Source organism: Vombatus ursinus, unplaced genomic scaffold (genome assembly GCF_900497805.2).
Source record: "Vombatus ursinus unplaced genomic scaffold, bare-nosed wombat genome assembly UNPS02014817.1, whole genome shotgun sequence".
Lineage (NCBI taxonomy): Eukaryota > Metazoa > Chordata > Mammalia > Diprotodontia > Vombatidae > Vombatus > Vombatus ursinus.
This window is the reverse complement of record NW_020954595.1, coordinates 7277626-7297920: the sequence shown is the minus strand read 5'-3', so window position 1 is coordinate 7297920 and position 20295 is coordinate 7277626. Positions and strand designations below refer to the sequence as shown.

Genomic DNA, 20295 nt, shown 5'->3' with positions numbered 1-20295 from the left:
CATTTAGCTTTAGCATCTTCCATGAGAACAGTTTTAATGAATGAGTAAGAGATACCGAGTTGGAAGAAAACCAAATTAAATGCTTTTAGAAAGTGTCAAACAGTAGGTAAGCATAGGGGGCTCTTGAACTCACTAGACACCCTTGAGTCAAATGTGACTACAATATCTGATATAGAATAATGATTTCAAAATCCTGTCTGCTCCCTTCACAGAGAAAGACCTCCATACATAGGCATTCAAAATAGCATCAAATTAACTTGGTTTTTTTTAGAAGCGGGGTGACAGGAATTACAAAAAGGTAAATTCAAGCAGACTCTCGGGTTTGCAGAAGGGCAGGTCCAACTTTCATCCTTGTACGAGTTAGATGAAATGAAGCCAGTCCTACATGATCCACCCAGTAAGAATGACCACTTGGTACCACAAAAGAATAAAAAATGGTCTTAAGGATCTCTCACCAATGCAAGTTATTTCAAGACCTCACTCTTCTGTTGTTACCAAAGAGCTAGTCTAGATTTAGCCTTGGACTTTTCACACAACCAAGTCACAGCTGACTAGGATTTCTGTTCTCTTGTTCTCTCAGAGCTCTGGGAAAGCTTCCCTCATCTCTATTTCATAGATGAACTTCATATTTCAACTAGAAAACATGACACTCTCTTTAGCCTGATCCTCCAGTACAGAGAAATCACCCACCTCTTTCATCAAAGATGAAAGTGACTTGGACCTGAAAGAGGTAACACAAAAGTAATTTCTTGTGGGGTTTTAAACAGTAGGCCTTTTAAAATAAACTAAAAGGAGGCAACTTACATCCTAGAGAGGTCTGTGAGCAATCAGGACCCAAACCAATCTGTCATAGAAGTTTTAAGCCAACTGTTTAAAGTCTTAGAAAGGAATACACTAAAATATACAAACAAAACATAGCCAAATGGAAGCTAAACTGGAAACCAGATTTTTCATTTTCTGAAAACAATATTAAAATGGATCCATTTTTGTGAACTAGCCTTATTTCAAAGGACAAAATACAAAATCACATTATTTTTAAAAGTCCCTTGATTAGCACTAACTCAAAATCAGTTCTCTTTGTCATCCACATGGCCTAGCTTGCTGAAATGTAATTCAGGCTCTTATTCATCTCAGTGACCCACGAGAGTAATAAAGCCATTCTTCATCTTCAGAATGAACACTGAAGGCCATCCTGCACCTAGAATTAGCATTTAAAAAAAAAAAAAGATGACAGGAAAGGCAGGAATCTCAGTTCTTACAGCACCAGCGTCAAAAAGATGCAAAAAAATCACCATCTCCTCCTGAGCATTCAGAATGGATTGTTAAAAGCTGAAACTTGTGAAGTGTCCTATGAGTCATTTCTGCAAATGGAGCAGCCGGAATATCTGCATATTCTTATGACTCTCAGCATGAGGAGACTGCCTCATGTGGCCTTTATTACTGCTCTGCCCGGCCTCCTGCCTGGCACACGGACAAGCGCTGCTCACCAGCAGGCCGTCCTCAGCACTAAGAGAAAGGAGGAGAAGAAAAAAAGGTCTGGTCGCAGGACAGAGAAGCATTCCACGGGACTCCTGAGAGCAGCTGCCACCGCTGCTGCTGGGGGAGAGAGCGAACAGTCGGGGCGGGCGGCAGTCAACGGGCAACGGTCAAACAAGGGTAAAAGAGAGTGTGTTATCGACTCAAGATGGGAAAGAAAGGAAGAGTGCTCCCAATACAACTGTGACGTCATAGTGACAGAGGCCAGCTTGGCCTACTCGGGTACGGAACTTGTGCTCCCCAAGCATAACTTCCAAGGGTCGCTGACCCAGCAGCAGGAGGCACTGGGGTCTAAATTTCAGAAAAGAGGGTGTCAATCGATGGTGGACAAGGGTGTGGAAGCAGCAGTGCGGAACAGTAATAACAAGTAATATATGGACCCCACCTTCAGACCTTGAGAAAGGGCTTAGACAACTGTTGAGAAGAGACAGCATCCTCAAGGAAAAGCTGCTTACTGCAAAGACCCAGATTTGGAGCTGGAAGGGACTTTACAGGTCAGCAGTTCTGACTTTCGCTAACAGATGAAGATACTGAGGCAGAGAAAGGCTAAGTGATGAGAGGGAATGAGTATAATAGAAAAATGTGCAGAATGAAGGGAAATCTGTTCACATGAAGGACCTAGGAGAAGGGGTGGGAAGAGAAGGAGATAGGGAGGCTGGAAACCTGGTGGGACTGGAGTGAATGCAGATGTGAAAGGAATGGGGAGGGGTACCAAGAGAGGTAACATGCCCAGAGCAGTGAATCTTGATGACAGGGGCTGTCCGAAGTAGGAGCCGGGGTGATGAACCAGAGGGCTCATTAATCTTCTCACAGGGGAAGGTAAAGATGATGCAGACAGAACCGGTATCCAGATGAGTAGTCTGGGGCTGTCAGCATGGTGGTGGGGCTGCATGTGTTGCTGGTATCTAGGCCCCAAGGATGCACCACTACCTTGGCTGACAGATGGCGGTCTCATCGCAACAGTGCTATGAGGGAGAAGAAGGAAGGAGAAGCAGGTGGAAACATCCACCATCGATATCTTTCTGGGTATCATGGAAGACACGCACTTCAGTGGTGCCACTAGGAGGAGGGCAGTTTCCCAGGTTTTGCCCCTGCTGCGGGCCTGATGAGGCTTTTGCTCAATCATGCAAAATTCATGCATAATCACTAGTTCTTTGGAATTTCGGAGTAAACTAAATCCCTAACACGTTTTCCCTCAATTGCCCTTGCCTTGACAACAGTCTGTAGAAAACAGAAAACAAACACATGTAGGAAGAAATAATACTAGTAGCTCACACTTACAGACACTTTAATTATCTCATTTAATCCTCGCCACATACTTTCCAGGTGGGGACTATTACAGTTAGCTCCATTTTACAGATGAAGAAACAGGCTGAGAGAGGCAGGTGGCTTGCCCAGGGTTATCCGGCCAACTTGTATCTAAGGCAGAATTTGAACTCAGATCTTCCTGACTCTGAGTTGAAGTTGGGGGTTGGATACTGTATATATCACCTGGTTCTTTTTCAATACGTTGGTCACTTTTACCGATTTTTTCCTCTCTTCTTCCTCTTTTCCTTTTACATTTTAAACTCTTTCTTATAATTAACTTATAATTCTTATAGTTGAGAGGATACAGGAAGAATCCCAGTGAGATAAAAGCAAAGGAGAATCAATAAAAAGCTATTTTTTTAATTGGGGGTTAGAATAGCATGGAGCATCCTATGGCCACTGAGGGAAGAGGCCTCCAAACTATGGGATGGCAGAGGAAGCCAGGAAACCAGGCTGAGCGGCCCTCTCCAAGCACAGAGCATCCAACCTCGACCAGACCCTCGGCAGTCTTCCCCTCTCCCTCTCAACAGAAAACCTGGAAATTGAGAGGCCTGGATTGAGGGATTCTAGCTGTGAATCTACGATCCAAGATGGAAACCCTCCTGCTCTTCTTCCAGGCCATCCCAATGACTGAAGTATCCGGGGCCGGCCACTTACGAAAATCTTCCTTCTTTCTTCAACAGGCAGCCCACAGGGGTCACACCTACCACTGAGCCTTCCTGGCTCTGTCCAGCTTCAAGTATTCTCTCCCTTCTCAACTTTTCTCAACGTTTCTCAGAACAAGAAGAACTGAGACCCACTATGAGTAAGGAGACAGGACCCAGGCTCCCAGGGTTGAGTTCAAGAGATCAGATGCAGAAAAGCGGCATCCTAGGGTCCCGTAAGACGGTGGGAAATGGGAGCAGGACTACCCAGCTAAAAAGAAGTGTAAGGGGCTGCTAGGTGGCATAGTGGATAGAGCACTGGCCCTGGAATCAGGAGGGCCTGAGTTCAAATTCGACCTCAGACACAAAACACTCATTAGCTGTGTGACCCTGGGCAAGTCACTTAACCCCATTGCCTAGCAAAAAAAAAAAACAAGAACCAAAAAAAATAAAATAAGGTAAAAAAATAAAAAGAAGTGTAAAGGTCCCAATTAAAAAAAAAAAAGGTAAGAGACATGACTGTGTAAACTCAAGGCCAATGAACTTGACTCTGAGGCCACAGAAACTTCTAGAACATATTATGAAAGGGGGAGGAAGCGCTTAAAAAGGAGCCATAATAGAAAAGAGCTGGCATAGCTTCAAGAACAGTGGTCACGGTAGACTAACCGCACTTTGAGGGGCACAAGCTTACTAGGTTTGTGAACCCAAAAAGAACATAAGCTTCTCAAGGGCAGGGACTGCTTCATTTCTCCCTTCAACTGTGAATATCTAAGCCAACTCATTGGCAGCTAATTAAAGCTGAGTTAATCTTATGAGTTACTACAACTCAGCATTTACCTCCCTGATCCCAGTAATTACAAGGTTAATTAAGGCCAGAATTTTCTAGCGGAGTTAGTGGTCCCTAAGAGATGGAAGAAGTCTTTTGCCCACTTTTCAATCCCTGTTCAAGGCCTTCAGATTTGGGTCACGATAGCTCCAGTCCCCTGGCCTCTATGAAGCCTTTCTAGCCTTCCCATAGTGCAGCAATCAGTGGCATTCAGGGCCCTTCACACAGATCTTCCTTGGCTGGCCTAGACCTTTTTCTGTACCTATTCTTTCTTCTCCCCTGGACTGAAAGCCAACTGACACCTCCTCATGGCTCTCAGCACAGTGCTTGGTACTCAATAAATAAAAGTGACTGAAGAATGTATGAGTTGCTTGGGACTTATTTATATATGGATTTAGAAGCAAAAAAATGGGGAGCTTTTCAGTCATAACCAAAATAGCTTGTCTTTTATAACCCCAAGGGGAAAAGTCTATAAAACAGAGTTCTCCCACCATTCACATAAATAATTATTTATAATAATTATTATAATAATTACAATAGTCAGGGAAAAAAAAGTATTTATATAGCAGTCTCCACACCTAACTGGTATGATTAAGACTCAAGAGTCCATTTAGTAAATTATTCTATTAGTACATTATTATACCCAAGTCTCATTTTAAAAAATTAATTCAACTTGAGGAAAACAGGCTTTCGTCTTGCTGGTAGACTATGCCAAATATTAAATAAAGAAGTAAAATTTTCTCCAATAATAGTCTTTGTAAAAAATATAAGCAGACTGTCTCAATTAAAGGCAGAATTCTAAGGATCACGTTTTCAAGAAGACTGCTGAAAATGGAAGCATCTTCCTAGCAACAACAAAGAATTTATTAGCACTCTAAGACCCACAATTAGGAGCATCACTAATTGTATTCTTCCTTAAGAAAATCCTGTGGCGTAATCAGACTTTCATTAGGGATATATGTGGCCTCAGACTTCTATGGTTGGTCAAATAATGATTAATAATATAATTTTGCCTGAATTAAGTCATACAGAAGATTAATAAGATTATGGTTTCTGCTACAATATAATTTGCAGACCCGTGATTTTGTTGGTGTGGGCAGTTCCTTTGCTAACACAGATTACAGCTCTCACTTACAAGTCTTACTTAGTCTTTGTGAGGTTATTGTGGCCAGATATTTCATCACCCTGGGTCTGATCTTTTGATGATGAACCTCTTCAAAGTTCACTAGGCTGATTCTCAGACAAAAGACAAAGGTCTCACTGGGCCACTGAAACCTCTCTAGCATGACTGGACATGCCAGCCCGGGCTGTAAGAACCTGGTGTTACCTTGAGGCCCCATGTTTTAGTGAGACAGCAGAGTTCTTTGGTGGAAGCTAAACATATGCTTTGGAAATGCATGTATAAATTCAAAAGTATGCTATCGGCCCCATTACTTTCATTCTTATTATATCTTGGTTAAAATGCAAAACAATCTCCCAGCAAAAACAGGTTTAGTTTCACCAGGGCTTCATTTCAGGTAAAGCGGACAGGATACAGCACAGACTTGGAGAGCCGTGGGTGGCTGACAAGACTGCAGCCTCTTTAGCTGGCCTCTTCTCCATGCTGCTGAGCAAGAAGGAATAGGGGAACCCTCCCTAGCCCTCCATGATCCTCTGCATGCCCGGGCACTTCTGCGTCACTGCCCTATGCTGGTCAGTGTTTTGTTTGACTAGTATTACAGCAACATTAATCAAGACTAATTGCAAAGGCCATTCTCAATGAGAAAAAAGTCTGAATTAGAGAACATGATAAACTAAATGCACTATGGTGAGCGGGGCGTCCCCAGTCCTTTCTTTCTTTTTCTTTCTTTGCTTTATTGTTTTTCTACATGTATAATCATATGAATTATATTTCCACATTGTTATTTGTCCTTCACTCTTGAAGAGGACCATGACATCAGGAAGGTGATGCCATGACTTGCAAGTGAACTGGAGTTAAGTGAGGGATGGCTGTGCAAATCACCAGCTTCACTCTCTCCTCCAGAGTCATCTGGGTCCAGTGGCCAGATAAAGATCATGGCAACACATTAGTCGAGCAGTGACAGAAGAATCAGACAGAACAAAAGGGCAAAACCACTAGAAAGAGAAAAAACAAAAGCAAAGTGATAAGTCTGCTTCCATCTGCATTCAGATACAACAGAGGCTCCAGAGGACCCGGCATTACGCTCTCCGGGCAAATCCTCTGCTGGCCATTCTCTCACTGTGCCTCTGGAACGAAAGGGCCTTATTGAGCATTCTCACTACAGGTGAGCTCGCCTTGGTGTACTGCCTTCCTCAATGAGGAGGAAGGCCTTGACAGCAGGAATTGTCCTGACTTCCTATCTATATTTGCAGTGCTTGAGACACGTAGCAGGCATTTAATAAAGTCTCATTCATTCCCACTCATTTTATTTCACTTAAGTTCACGCAGTAACACAACACTTAAAATCCTGCTGCAGAATTGACTCAGGATGAATTACAACGAAATAGGAGACCAAGGTGGACCGGTTTGGAGAGACATCTCAACATTTAATTTACTCATTAAGCCCCTTTCTAACTTCACGAGAAATGGTTTTCCTGTCAGCCCAGTTTCAGATCTCCTCATGCCTCACCTGGGGCACTGCTTGGAGACTTCTCCACCAGGCCCCAGGAAGCTCATTACTGGGATGACCTCATCATTCTGGAAGATCTCTCTGCCTGGGCACTCCACTTCATGCTGACTCTCCTCAGCCTCTCACACTGCCAGTTAAGGAGAGAGCTCAGCTTGGACACCACGTCACGCGCCTTTCCCCCATCCCTTCCTTGTGTTTTGTCTTCTCCCGTTACACTGTAAGCTCCTTGAGGTCAAGGACTGTCTTTCTCTTTTCATATCTGTACCCCCAGCACTTAGCACAGTACCTGGCACACAGCAGGTGCTTAATAAACATTTACTGACTATGGAACTCCCTCTATAAACTCAGGACCGCAGCACCTCCCAAAGACCACACCCCAGGGGACGTAAGCCATTCAGTTTTGGCACTTTAGGGCCAGGCAGTGCAGACTGTGAGTCAGTGACAGCAAACTCTCAGAGGCCACATCTGGCTGGCTGCCACACTTCACGTCCCATCCAGTCTCCATTTTGGCTGTTTTCTTGACATCCAGCCTGCAGCTGGGCTGGGAACTATAATCAAATCAATATTGCCATTGTTTCTGGAAAAAGGGTGATGATCCACTGCCCTAAGGCCTTATTTCCCATCCCTGGGACTTCTTCCCAGCATCTGATCAATGCAGCCAAGTCATGATCAAAGTATATTTTAGAAAGCTCAATCTGGCAGTGAGGTGTTGGACAGAGGAGAAGGGGTGGAGACAGACCAACCACCGTAATAACAACTCTGAGAAGATAAAGGCTTGGAAAAGGGCGGCAGCTATGAATTTTAAAAGGAAGAGATGCAAGAGACAGAGTAAAGAAGAAATGGGACTTGGTGACTGGCTCATGTAAGTAACACGGAAAGTGCCAAAGATAATTTAGGGATTCCAGCCTAGGTGTATCTATTGGGAGGGGGGATGGCAGAGGAAGATAATTAATTAAATACTAAAAAGATACCACAAGACAGGCTCAAATGTTTGCAGGATGGTTCTCCCTAAGGGAAGCAAAAAGCAGTTCTAAGCCTGTAGGCAATCGTTGTTCAGCTGCTTTTCACTCATGTCCGACTCTTCGTGACCCCATTTGGGGTTTTCGTGGCAAAGATACTAGAGCGGTTTTACCATTGCCTTCTCTAGTTCATTTTATAAATGAGGAAACTGAGGCAAACAGGGTGAAGTGACTTGCTCAGGGTCACACAGCTAGTAAGTGCCTGAGGCTAGATTTGAACTCAGCTAGATGAGTCAGTAAAACGAGCTGGAGAAGGCAACGGCAATCCACTCCAGTATCTTCGCCAAGAAAACCCCAAATGGAGCCTCGAAGAGTCAGACACAACTGAAACGACTGAACGACAACCTCAATGTTCACGGCACGACAAGGAATTTTTTCAAATGTCACTCTTTCTTCCAAGGAATTCACTTTCCAGCAGGATTTAAAGCAAGAGATGGCTGTCTACAATTACCCATGCCTCCAGTTTTGAGAAAACAAGCGATACATACCCACCCTGCAGAGGTGGAAAGCATTTATCTGACGTTCACAGAAGCTGCCCTGGCACCACTCCACAACGCTCCAGGTGACCTTTCCACATTCACGATAGACTACAAAGCACCGGAGCATTGTCAATATTCAGAAGGTCCAAGATACTGATAACACACATTTAGAAGTTCCTTTAAAAATTCTTTGCTGGGTCTTCATCGAGCTAAATGGAGTATGACTCGATTTATCGTTTTACTTTTAAATGCATGGAAAGACGACATAGCTCAGGCTTCCTACTATATTAAAAGCTAAAAGTGGAATCTGGGATGCAGTTTAATCTCAGGCAATAGATGAATTTGTTCTACTTGAGGATGGTGGCCAAGAAAATAATGTAGAGAAGCAGAGCCCACCAGCAAATGGGGCATGACACAATGAATGAGGCCATCCAGATCACATCAGCCACAAGCACAAGGGCATGGAATGACAGTAGAAATGACCACCGGCAAAGAACAAACCAGCTCTTTAGCATCACATTCTACAGACTGGTTGTCCTCCACCTCCACATCTCAAATGAGTTTGTCTGGGGATGATACTGAAGCAGCAAGCCATCTCAAAGTAGAACAAGGTATGAAGTGAAAATTGTGCCAAGATCCTCCTGGCTCTCCAGGGCATTAAGAAGGAAGATGGAACGTCTCCAGGTAACTACTGGGGTGAAGCGGAGAAGACACTAGCCTTGGGATCGAGAAGCCTGGGTATACATCCCACCTGTGACCCTTTCTGGTTGTGTGATCAGGGTCCATCACTGAGCGTCTCTGGAGCTCGCTCGGCACCTGTGACACAGGGATAATATCCACTGGAGTACCTGTCTTGTTGTGAAGCTCAAATAAGACACCGTGGGAAAGCATGACGCAAACCTGCTCCTAACCGTGACGGCTGGGAACCAAGTTCGACCTTTGTCTGGGACACACGTGCCACCTTCTATCCAGACAGCAGGAAACTCTTTTCTGCGATCTAACTTTTAAAGAAAGTGCTACTAAATGAGAATCATTTACTTCTTACCTTCTATATGCAGAATGCTGCTTTAATGAGCTTGACAAGACATCAGAATTGCTGTAGTCTCCAACCCTAGAAGAGAAATGAGGTAGATTCTATTGGTTCTCTGAGTGACCTCAGGCAGATCTCAGGCACCTCTCTGAGGTCCTAGTTTCCTCTGTGAAAATGAGGGATGGCTGAACGGGACCAACAAGGCCCCTTCTGGCTTTAAAACCCTACAACGGCGATTGCTGCCTGAGACTGTACTCGTTTCTGGAAGGTCCAGGCCACTGCTGCTGCAAATCAAACACGAGGGGTGGGGGTAAGGGTACCCAAAAAGAGAGAACAGAGAAGGGTTTGTCTAGGTCTAAGGCAGAGTGGCAGGGAGGCCCAAATCCCACTCTACCCTTATTCCTTCTACTCCTTCTGCTCTACCTGCCTGTCTTGGAGCTCTTATAAAATGGAAGCAATAGAGTGGAGAGGACAGAGGGGGATGGAGGGAAGGAATGAAAAGGAATGGGATAGCTTGTGCAAGTGAACGAGAGGGCCTTGGTAAGGAGTGAGGCTACCTCTTCAAGGCAGACAGAGGTGAAAGAGAGAGTAACAGAAGGCATCAGAGTGATAAGAGATGAAGAAGAGGGAGAGGAGGGGGCTCCTGGTGAATGGCCTTGATTTTTTGGTAAAATATGAGGAAAGGTCCTCCATTGAGGGGATGGGGGGAAGGAGCCATGGGAGGTATGAGGAGGGATAAGAAGGTTTGGAAGAGCTGCTGTGGACAGTGGGACAGTGAGCTGATAAGGGAAATGCAGGAGAATGGCTCAGTGGGTCCAGCTGAGATTGTGTAACATAAATCTGGAGTGGACCCAGTCAGAATGGCCACATGATTTTTCCACCTTTGCTCAGCAGCCTGAGTGGAGGAGGGAAGGTGACAGATGTGGATGGGAATGATCCAAGGCTGAGGTTTGGCAGGGTGCAATGATAAGGGGGCCAGGGATTCAAGAGATGATGACCTCTCGAAATAAACAATACATGGAATTGAAGTTCCACTTTTTTCCTGCTCTCTCCCCACTTTTCAGAAGGGCCTAGAGGCCAGACAATGAGGCTTGTTGTAACTGTTTCTAGAACAAGAGGAAGAGGGCTGACCCAAAGCCTTCCTGGGAGTAAAGTCCATAGACTTCTGTGATGTTTTACTGGACACAACACTGGACAACCAGGAAATCACATCTCATCTGTCTGTGTTCTAGATTCATTATCTGTAATATGGGGCTAAGGAAGATAAAGCACAAGCATTATATAAATGAGAGATTATTGAGACAGGGCCGAGCAAGGGATGGTGGGCAAACATCTCGCTTTGTGGCTGTTCTCAGAAAGGAGGCTCTTGTCTCATTGTTATTTCCATAAATCCAAGGGAGCACAATTAGGACCTATGTTATGAGTGGAGATGTTCGCGCTCTCCGGCTCATTCTGCCAAGCCAAGATTTTCCTGGGAAAAAAAAAAGAATTTGGCTCACAGCTGTTTCCACAAAGAGACCTCCCACGCAAGGACTCAAATGCTCCACCTGACAGGAAACACAAAAGACTACAGAATCCTAGACTGGAAAGGACCTCAGAGACCATCTGGCTCATCCTGATCCTGAGAAAATATCCTTCCCCGTAAGAGCCTTAACAAATGACCCACTGGCCTTTGCTTGAGAGGGAAACCACTATGTCCCGAGACTGCTCAATGCACATGTGGATCCCCCACATTGTGAAGTTTTTTCTACATTCAGCCTAAGACATTCAGTAAACACTCTTTGTCCACCCTACTTACGGAAGGAGGCGTGGGTCAAGACTAGAGCAGATCCTTCACCCACATCCCACCCCCAAGAGCCAATAAGAGTCAGTCCTTCTTTCTCCAATATATTCTCCATGAGTACACAACTAACTACCCTTTATTCAAGGTTCCCCAGAAGAACTTGGGTTCATTTCCCCCAAGCCTATCCCATCCATTTAACTGACTGCATTTGCAAAGGGCAAGATCTAGGTTGAATCCTCCACACCAAGCTGTTCTTTCGATCTAGCCCCTGCCCACTTTAAATTTTGTGACATATACAAAACAAAATAATATAGGTGAATGAACTATAAGAAAGCTGACTTCACCAACCTTTAAGTAAGCAGGAATTCCATGACATTCTAACATAGCCCTTATGGGGGAAAAAAAAAGGGTGCTTTCTACATTCTAAGCATCCAAGTTAATGAAGAAAAGTTTGTTAAAATGGTCTCTGCAAATCTTTTCCATTTTTCTCTATTTAAAGTACTTTAATTTCCATCTTTAAGTGCCCTTGGTTTAGGTTTTACCTTCCACTGTTTTCTTTTTCTTTATGGGCAGGTATCTTTCATAATCATCCAACTTTGTAAAATTTTTCAAATGAGTTTATATTCTATACCAGTATTAATGACAAGTCTTTTTCTGTCTGTAAAAACATGGCATTATTTGTTGCTTCCCATGTCCACAGCCTATCAATTCTTTTTTCAAAGCAAGTGCTAATATAGGGGTATGAGGCTTCTACACAATCTACATGTTTTGGGCCTCTCTCATTCTTTCCTTTCCCACATACTTCTATCCTTATCTTTTCCCATCTTGGCATTAAAGTCACCAAATATTAGAATATATGTTGATTTGGAGGGTCTTAAATTCTGTATAATTTCTCCACTCCATCCTCAGCAATCAATGTGGTCACATAAGATATCTTATTTTTATGCACAGTGACTGACACAGAGCAGGTGTTATATAAATGCTCATTACCTTCTATCAGCCCTCCTATTCCATTCAAGCATAAGCTTGAATTTCCTCAAGTTATATATGCCTATGACGAGATAATCTTGTGAAATGTCATTATATTTGTGCTTCAGTTTTTTGAGCCAATCTGCAACTGAAAGGTACCCAGTTCTCTGCTACAACCACAAAGGCTGCTTTGAATATTTTGGCATATGGTAATTTGGTTTTGTCTGACTCTGTCAGGAGTATATGCCCAGTAGTGAGTTTGAGATGTCAAAGGCATATATAGTAACTTTTTTTGCAGAATTTCAAATATGTCTGGAGTGGCTGGGCCCCTTCCCAGCTCTACCCAGAAGTTGTCAGTGTGCCTGTGGATCCAGAGTCCCTCCATGTTAACTGTTCTTTTGGCATCCTTGCCAATGTGTATGATGTGCTTTAACCTTCTTTATTTATTTGAGAGGGCTCAAGTAGATTTCTGAATCAGAAGTATGCTGCTCATCAGAACTAAGTCAACATTAATCAGGTAAAAATCATCTGAGGTACTTCTTGTATTGGGGACAATGTGGAACAGTCTAGTGAGTATGAAGCCTAACTCACTGCTAATCTAAAACATAATAAAACTCGTTATCCCATAGAATGGGAAGATCAAATTGTCCCATGGTACCTATCTTTGCTTCTGGGAATTCCAAAGTGAACAGATTCTTGTGACTTCATGGCAGAAGTCATTATCTACAATTTTTTTAACTGAATATTTATTAAAGGTAGAACACCTGCCTATCAGTTATGCCAAGGATGTATGGCAGAAGTGATATTACCCTGAGAACTTTAGGCTTCATTCTGTCACAGCAAACTGGGCAAATCTTAGAACTAAAATTTGTGGCTAATAGTAAAATACGAAAGAAATGCGGTAAACACTTTCATTTTAAAGTTAATATGGAATAAATATGGAAATGTTTTACATGATTGCACATATATCATCTCTATCAGGCACTTATCATCTCAAAGAGAGGGGAAATATATCTATTAACTTGTTTGAAAAAAAAAAAAAAGACAGACAAGCAATGGAGAGGGAAAATGGGGGGGTATCAAATTGCATGGACCCTTACCTTTTTTTTTTTTTTTAATTTTTATGCAACGGGGATTAAGTGACTTGCCCAGGGTCACACAGCTAGTAAGTGTCAAGTGTTTGGTCTGAGGCTGGATTTGAACTCAGGTCCTCCTGACTTCAGGGCCGGTACTCTATCCACTGCGCCACTTAGCTGTCCCCATGGACCCTTACCATGCCAAAGCATTTCTGTTCTAGTTTATCCATGAGCTCCCTCGGCAAAGATGTGGTAGTTAGTAGAGAGCTAAAACTTTTTAGGTGGTAATACACAGTATAATACTATCATGGTAATTGTTTGTAGTCAATTATATTGTTAGTAAAAGTACATTCAAATACAAAAAAAATAACGTTAATTAGGCATAGAAAGGAAAGACAACAAGATTATTAAGAGTTGGCAATCATTTACTTCCTTGTTTCAGTGTTTCAAGATACATACACATACACAAATACATATTAAGTATAGGGAGAGAATGTATAAAATAACTTCATAGAGCCAGGAAGCTGTCTTGGTAAAGTGCCAAATGTTTGCATACACTATTTGACATCTTATTATGAAGCAAAGTTAATATTCTATGATAATAAGTGATAACATCTTTAAATTATAGGTATACAAGATTTCTAGAGCAGTAAAATCCTCTGGTGGAAGGAGAGCTAACACTAAGTACTGTGGATGCAAAGTGGGGACAAAGGACCTGCCTCCAGAGCCGCTACAAACGCTTATGAGATGTCACAATGTCTGGAAAACAATGGGATGCTCTATAAAGAATGCCATTCGATAGCAAGGCCTCCAGGATATTCTCTATGGCCTTCATGAAGGTACAGAGAACACAAAGAAAGACCTCCTGGGATTGGGAGGAGTCAGGGCATTAGGACTCCATCGACAGGAATGCCTGATGATGAAACTCAGATCCATTCCCATACAGTCCATATTTCTGGTACATGTTGTTTCCCCTGAGACACCCCAAGTTTCTTAAAGTTGAGAATGGTTCATTACTGTCTTTGTATTTTCAGCATCTCATTTAGCGCCTGACATAAAGTAGCAGGCACCTAACAACTTCATAACCAGTTACATTATAAAACTGTTCAAAATCTAGTCACTCATTACGTTGTATCTTCTTAGTAAAACTTGTTAGAAAAATGTAGGATTGAGGCAGTTTAGAGCAGTGGATAGAGAACTAGTCTCTGAGACTGGAAGGAAAACCGAGGTTCCAATCCCACCTCTTAGCATATCCAGACATGGGAAGTCATCTGAGCTTAAGAGCCCAGGCAAGTCCCAAGGACTATAACGTGAAGAGAATGTGTGGGTGAGCATCAGCACAAGGAGTTCCTCCCTAGAAATTTCCTATACCAGAGAAAAAAACAAATTAGGTAAAAAACAAGGGGTGGGGGAGGGTTGGGGGGCGGGGAGTGGAGAGAAAGACCATTTATGTTCCCCCTTGGCTACAAATTTTGAGTCAAAGAGATAAGGTTACCAATAACAGGTACATTTACATTTATATAAACACCCTGCAGTTTCCAGGATACTTCCACATATAACTCCAACAAAGCATCCCCATTTAACAAATGAACTATGACCGGCCTCAGACACGTGACAGTTACTATCTGTGTGACCCTGGGCAAGTCATTCAACCCCATCCCTAAAGGAAAAAAAAAAAGAACTATGAACAGAAAGAGAAGCCCAGTGGTTGAGGGATTTGCCCAGGGTTCCAATGTTGGTCCATGCATGACAGAGCCAGGATTCACATCTGACCCTAAGAGCTCTTTCCATTTCATGGCAGCTACCTAGTTACTGAAATTCAGCTCTTTTTAAACTGTAATACTAATGCCTTTTTAATTGCTCTATCACTTTGTAATACTTCACTACCACGACCCCAAAATGGAAGCCTCCAGTGTTACAAGGTACCCTTAAGCAAAAGATAGGAATAACAAGGTATCACTGAAAATGGAAAAGAGTCCAGTGAAGGGTAAAAATTAGGATTAGGTACTCAGGGGCCATCCAATGAGTGTCTTTGGAAAGAACCACATCAAAGGACAGCAATTAGGTGCCCACCCTTTGCCTTCCAGACCAGCAGATCTTAGGTGACATGGTCTCATTGAGCTGGCCTGCCTCCAGCTAGCTTATGTCATCCTTCCCTGTGGGTTGGATACAATTTGAAATGATAAATGAGATCACCTCAGATCCTGACAATTAAGCTTTCTTAGACCTACGTGTTACAAAAGAACAAAGGGCTTCCCAGTTCCTTGCAGAGAGACCAGACGGACAGACGTCCAAGCACATACACGACTAAGCTCACGTATTAAAATCTCAGCCAAGAAAGAACGAGGAGTCAAATTTGTGAGTGCCTATTTTAGCTATAGTATGTGTTTAAAATGTATATACATACATGTGCACATGATACATACACTATTTACTGCTTACTGCCTTCAACCTTGTTTTTGAATCTGACTTCGGCAACTTCTGCCTAAATTACACACACACGTACACATACACATACACACGCACACATACATGCTGCTGCTTCCAAAGTGAACGAGCATCCCCGGCTGCCCTCTGGTAGGCCACCAGAGACTGTGCCCCTCCTTACCCCCCACCCCAAAGGCAGAGATTCAAGCTTTGCCTTCCAGGACAACATCGGACAAAAACGGAACCCCTAAGCAGAACGGCTTTTCATTCATTCCATTAGGCTGGAATAGGGCTCACAAAGAAGATTCGTGAAAATGGACTAGAAAGCTAGGCTGGACTTGGCCTTCCAGGCTTGAAATGCTTCTCCGTTATCACTGTGACATCAGGAAAAATTGAAGGCTTCTGAACCCGGGGTCAGACCAAGGCTTAGGAAGGGCTGGAGGGGAAGCGAATGGAGGTGAAGCAGGCCACTTGGATATTATGATCAGCACTGTGAATGGAAAGAAGGTGGAGATGACCTAGGATGATGCGGAGACAGAATAAATACAACGTGGTGACTTCTTATCCAGCGGGGCCTAGAGACAGGGCAGAGCAGTAGCCTGAACTGGCAGCCCTTACTCTGCTCCTCACGACCTATGTGACCTTGGCCAATCGCCTAGGTAGCTAGGTGGCACAGGGGATAGAATGCTGAGCTTGGAGTAAGGAAGACCCAAGTTCAAATCCAGTCTTATTTACTAGCTGTGTGACCCTGGGCAAGTCACTTCATCTGTTTGCTTCAATTTCTTCAACTGTAGAATTAGGATAACAGCACCTTCCCCCAGCGTTGTTACGAGTATCAGTTGAGTTAATATTTGTAAAAAGCATTCAGCACAGTGCACGGCATATAGCAGGGGCCATATAAATGCTATGAGTTCCTATTTATCCTGTCTGCAGCTTGACCGTACATACTTCCTCCATTAGACTGTGAGCTCCTGGAAGGCAGCATGCATTGTCTTTGGCCTCTTTTTGCATCCCCAGCACTAGCACTTAGCAAGTGCCTGATGCAAGTAGATACTTAACAATGCTGACTACCAAGCATTTCAGCCTGCCTGTGAGTGCTAAGCCAAGCGCTGGGGATACAATCAGAACCCAGAACAGTTCCTGCCCTCCAAGGGTCTCTATTTTAATGGGGAAGACAACCTACAGGGAAAGGGGAAGCGGAGAGGGGAGCGGCTCCGCCCTGTAACGGGGATCTGGTCCCTGTCAGACTGGAGCCAGGACCACCCTCCAGCAGAGGCAATCAGAGAGCAGGACCACAGGAAGGTGAGTGGGAGAAACGGGGCCAAAAGGAAGAGGCCACAGCTGAGACTGGACTCTGGCCCAACAACAGACTGACAGAGAAGGCAGAAGTGGTTCTTTTCTTCTTTTACTGGGTTTTTTTCTTCCTGTCCAGGAGAATAACCTTTGGCCTGTAAAGGACAAAAAGTGAATGGCTCACAGAGTCAATAGCAAAGGTAATTTGTAAAGGAAGAATGAGAGGATGCCCATAAGGAATGCTTACCACCAGAACTGGCCACTAGGAATGCTGAGGCCTTGCCTGTGGTATGCCAATCACACACCACTCTTCCCAAATTCCCTGTTCTGGGGCAGAACCACCACGCGTCCAGGTCACCTTGGCGTCATCCCAGACTCCCCACCCGACACATCCAATTAGCTGTCAAATCTGGCTGTTCCTCGTACTCCTCATCTGCTCTTCTCTCTCCTCCACAGCTGCCATCTTGGTTCAGGCCCTCATCATCTCTCACCTAGACCACTGCACTCACCTTCCCCCGACTGAAGTCCCTCCCCTCTCCAGCCCATCCTTAATACAGCCATCAGTCCAAGGGCCTTTCATAAAGTGCACGTGTGATGTCACTACTCCCCAAAATCCAGTGGCTCCCAAATACTTGCAGGCTCAAATACAGTCTTTTCTTTGGCATTGAAGATCTCCACCACGGCCCCTATCCCACCCTTCTGGCCTTTGTCCTTGTTTCTCCACTCTCCACATGCTTTCCAATGAACTCCAACTGGCCCTCCTGCCACTTCTCAAACACAACAGTTCATCTCTACCCTCCGTGCCTTTGTCCCATCAGGCTTTGGTCAGGGCGAGCTAGTTATCAGGGCAGTATTCTGCTTTCCGCTTGGACTTAATCTGAAAATATGGCGATGTAAATAGCCCAGAATTTGGATCCAGAGGCCCTAGCTTCAAATCCTAACTCTGCATCTTATTATCTGTGAAACCTTGGAGAAGTCCTTTCCCTTCTCTGGGCCTCAATTTCTTCCTCTCTAAAATGACAGGGAAGGGACTAGATGGTCTTTTCATTGCTTGCTGGGCCTCAAGTCACTCCTCTATAAAATACTGGCAAACACAGGGGGAACGACTAGACTGAGCCTCTCTGTGGTCTCCTCAGGAGGCTGACTCAGTGAATTTACAGCTCACTAAAAGCCCTGGATCAGTATGCCAGGTGGCTTTGGGAACCCAAGGGTAAGGACTCAGGAATACTTTTCTCAATATGATCTCAGATCTTTTGGGACCCTTATTCTAGATTCTATGGCAGCTCTCCCTCCCAACTCTGTGTCCTCTGCATATCTGATGAGCACGTCTTTGGTGCTTTCATTTACTGACAGAAACGTGAGCATGGGATAAAGGAAAGAAGCAAATACTGAAAAGCTTGAAAGTTATCCGGTGTATTTAGTATATGCCTAAAAGGAGAAGCTGGACATGAGAGATTTAGTTTCATGAACTATCTTTTTTCTGTCCTACTTTGCCTATGGAAATGTTCATCATATTTGTTCAGGATTTTTAAGAAATTATTTTAAGAAGGTGACTCGAATGGTGGAAGGGCCTTGAGATCGTTCCATGGAATGACTAGCTGACAAAACTGGAGTGATTCCAGTCCACTCCCCCACCTCCTAAGTATCTACACATCTTTCATACAAAAGGAAGCTTAAACTTCCTCTGCTTAGCCTTAGAGGATACAGCCAGTAACAAAGGGTGAAAGCCACAAAAAGGCAAATTGAGGCAGGGATCCCCAAACTTTTTTGGTCCTGGATCTCTCTGGCAGTCTAATGAAATCTATGGACCCTTCTCAGAATAATGTTTCCAAATGTGTAAAATGCATAGAGTTACTAGAGAAAACAATAATACTGAAATATGAAATCGTTATCAAAATACTTTTCTTTTTATGTTCTTGGAGTCCAGGTTAAGAACCTGTGATGTAAGAACAACGCCCTCACAATTAGAGCCATCCCAAAGTGAGATGGGCAGCCTCAGGCCAGGGATATTTGGTGTGAACTAGACAGCCTCTGTGATCCCTGCCGATTCTTAGGATCTGAGACCATACCCATAGAACCAAGGACCAAAGTTTAGCAGAATATGTCTACATCAGTCTCTAACAGTCAATTGTTCTTTCCTCTGTTCAGGTGAGTTTCCTTCATTTTACTGGCCGAGTCTATCATGACTACCCTTAGGGCCAATGAAATGCAAATTCTAGCAGCTTTCTCAAATTTGCTCATGCCTCCAAATTTCATTTTCCTCTATCTACTTTCTGCGCCAGCTTGGATCGAGCCACCATTTTGAAAGGGAAGGGTGAAAAGGTCCAAGACACTGGTTGATGGCCCTGCATCACCGGGCTCAGGGTGCCTAGGAGACAAAGCAATACCTCTGAAGCCAGAAGAGCCCCTGAGGAGCTACAAAGTTCCAAGGACTTATCCAAAGCACCTGCAAACTGCCCAGCTATGGCTGGATTGGGCCTTGGCCAAAACAAGGTTCTCCCTCTTCTCTCTCAGCTGCCAAAATCAGGTAGGAAGAAGGCAAGGAGACCATCTTGTTCCACGTTTCCCTTATAGAGACACAAAGAGCAAAAACTCCAGCATATTTTTCTTGAGTGAATAAATGAATATTGCGAATTAAGTTAAAATGTCGGAGGAATTGCCAAGACAGAGGAGCAACGAATGGCAGGGCCTTGCCTGGTTCTCCCAAACAGCCCTCCACACAACTTTTAAATAATCCCTCACAGAGGATTCTGGAGTGGCGTTTCCCAGCCCAAAACAACTTACAAGGTCGACAGGAAAGGTCTCTCTCATTAGGGTGAGAGCGGAATGCAGGCTGCACCCAGGCAAGCCAGCAGCAGGCCTTGGGAGTGACTGAATTGGCATCGGTGGCTTCCAGCGCCATGGTAAAAGGGCCAGATAACTGGTCAGAAGGAGATTACAAGGGACCCTTTGCCGACACTGGGTGCAGGACCGTGCTGGATTGGCCATGTGTGATTCCAGGTTGTGGTCCCAACGAAAGAGGGAGCACAAGCCCACTAGATCATGTGGCCATAAGGGTGCAGGGTCCCTGGTCATAGTCCCAGGGCAGAAAAGAGTGCTTATGGTCCTGCCTAAACCTGAGCACAGGTCAGGAGAGCAGTGACCCCACCTCTCCTTAGATCATAAAACCTTGGAAGAACTGACAACTTACAGACCCCTCCCCCTACAACTAGCTCTTGTAACAGCTACACACACACACACACACACACACACACACACACACACACACACACACA

General features: G+C 44.1%; 1 protein-coding gene across 2 annotated transcripts in view; it reads right to left on the bottom strand.

Annotated features, from left to right (window-relative positions):
• Positions 1–20295, bottom strand: part of RALA (RAS like proto-oncogene A) — a 56843-nt gene that overhangs the window by 23234 nt on the left and 13314 nt on the right. Inside the window, exon 2 of one of the 2 annotated variants that reach the window (XM_027835902.1) lies at positions 9488–9553. The exons of the other annotated variant lie outside the window; for it this stretch is intronic. The gene's annotated coding sequence lies outside the window, so the exon portion shown is untranslated. The remainder of the gene's footprint in view (positions 1–9487; positions 9554–20295) is intronic. 2 annotated transcript variants of the gene reach the window in all.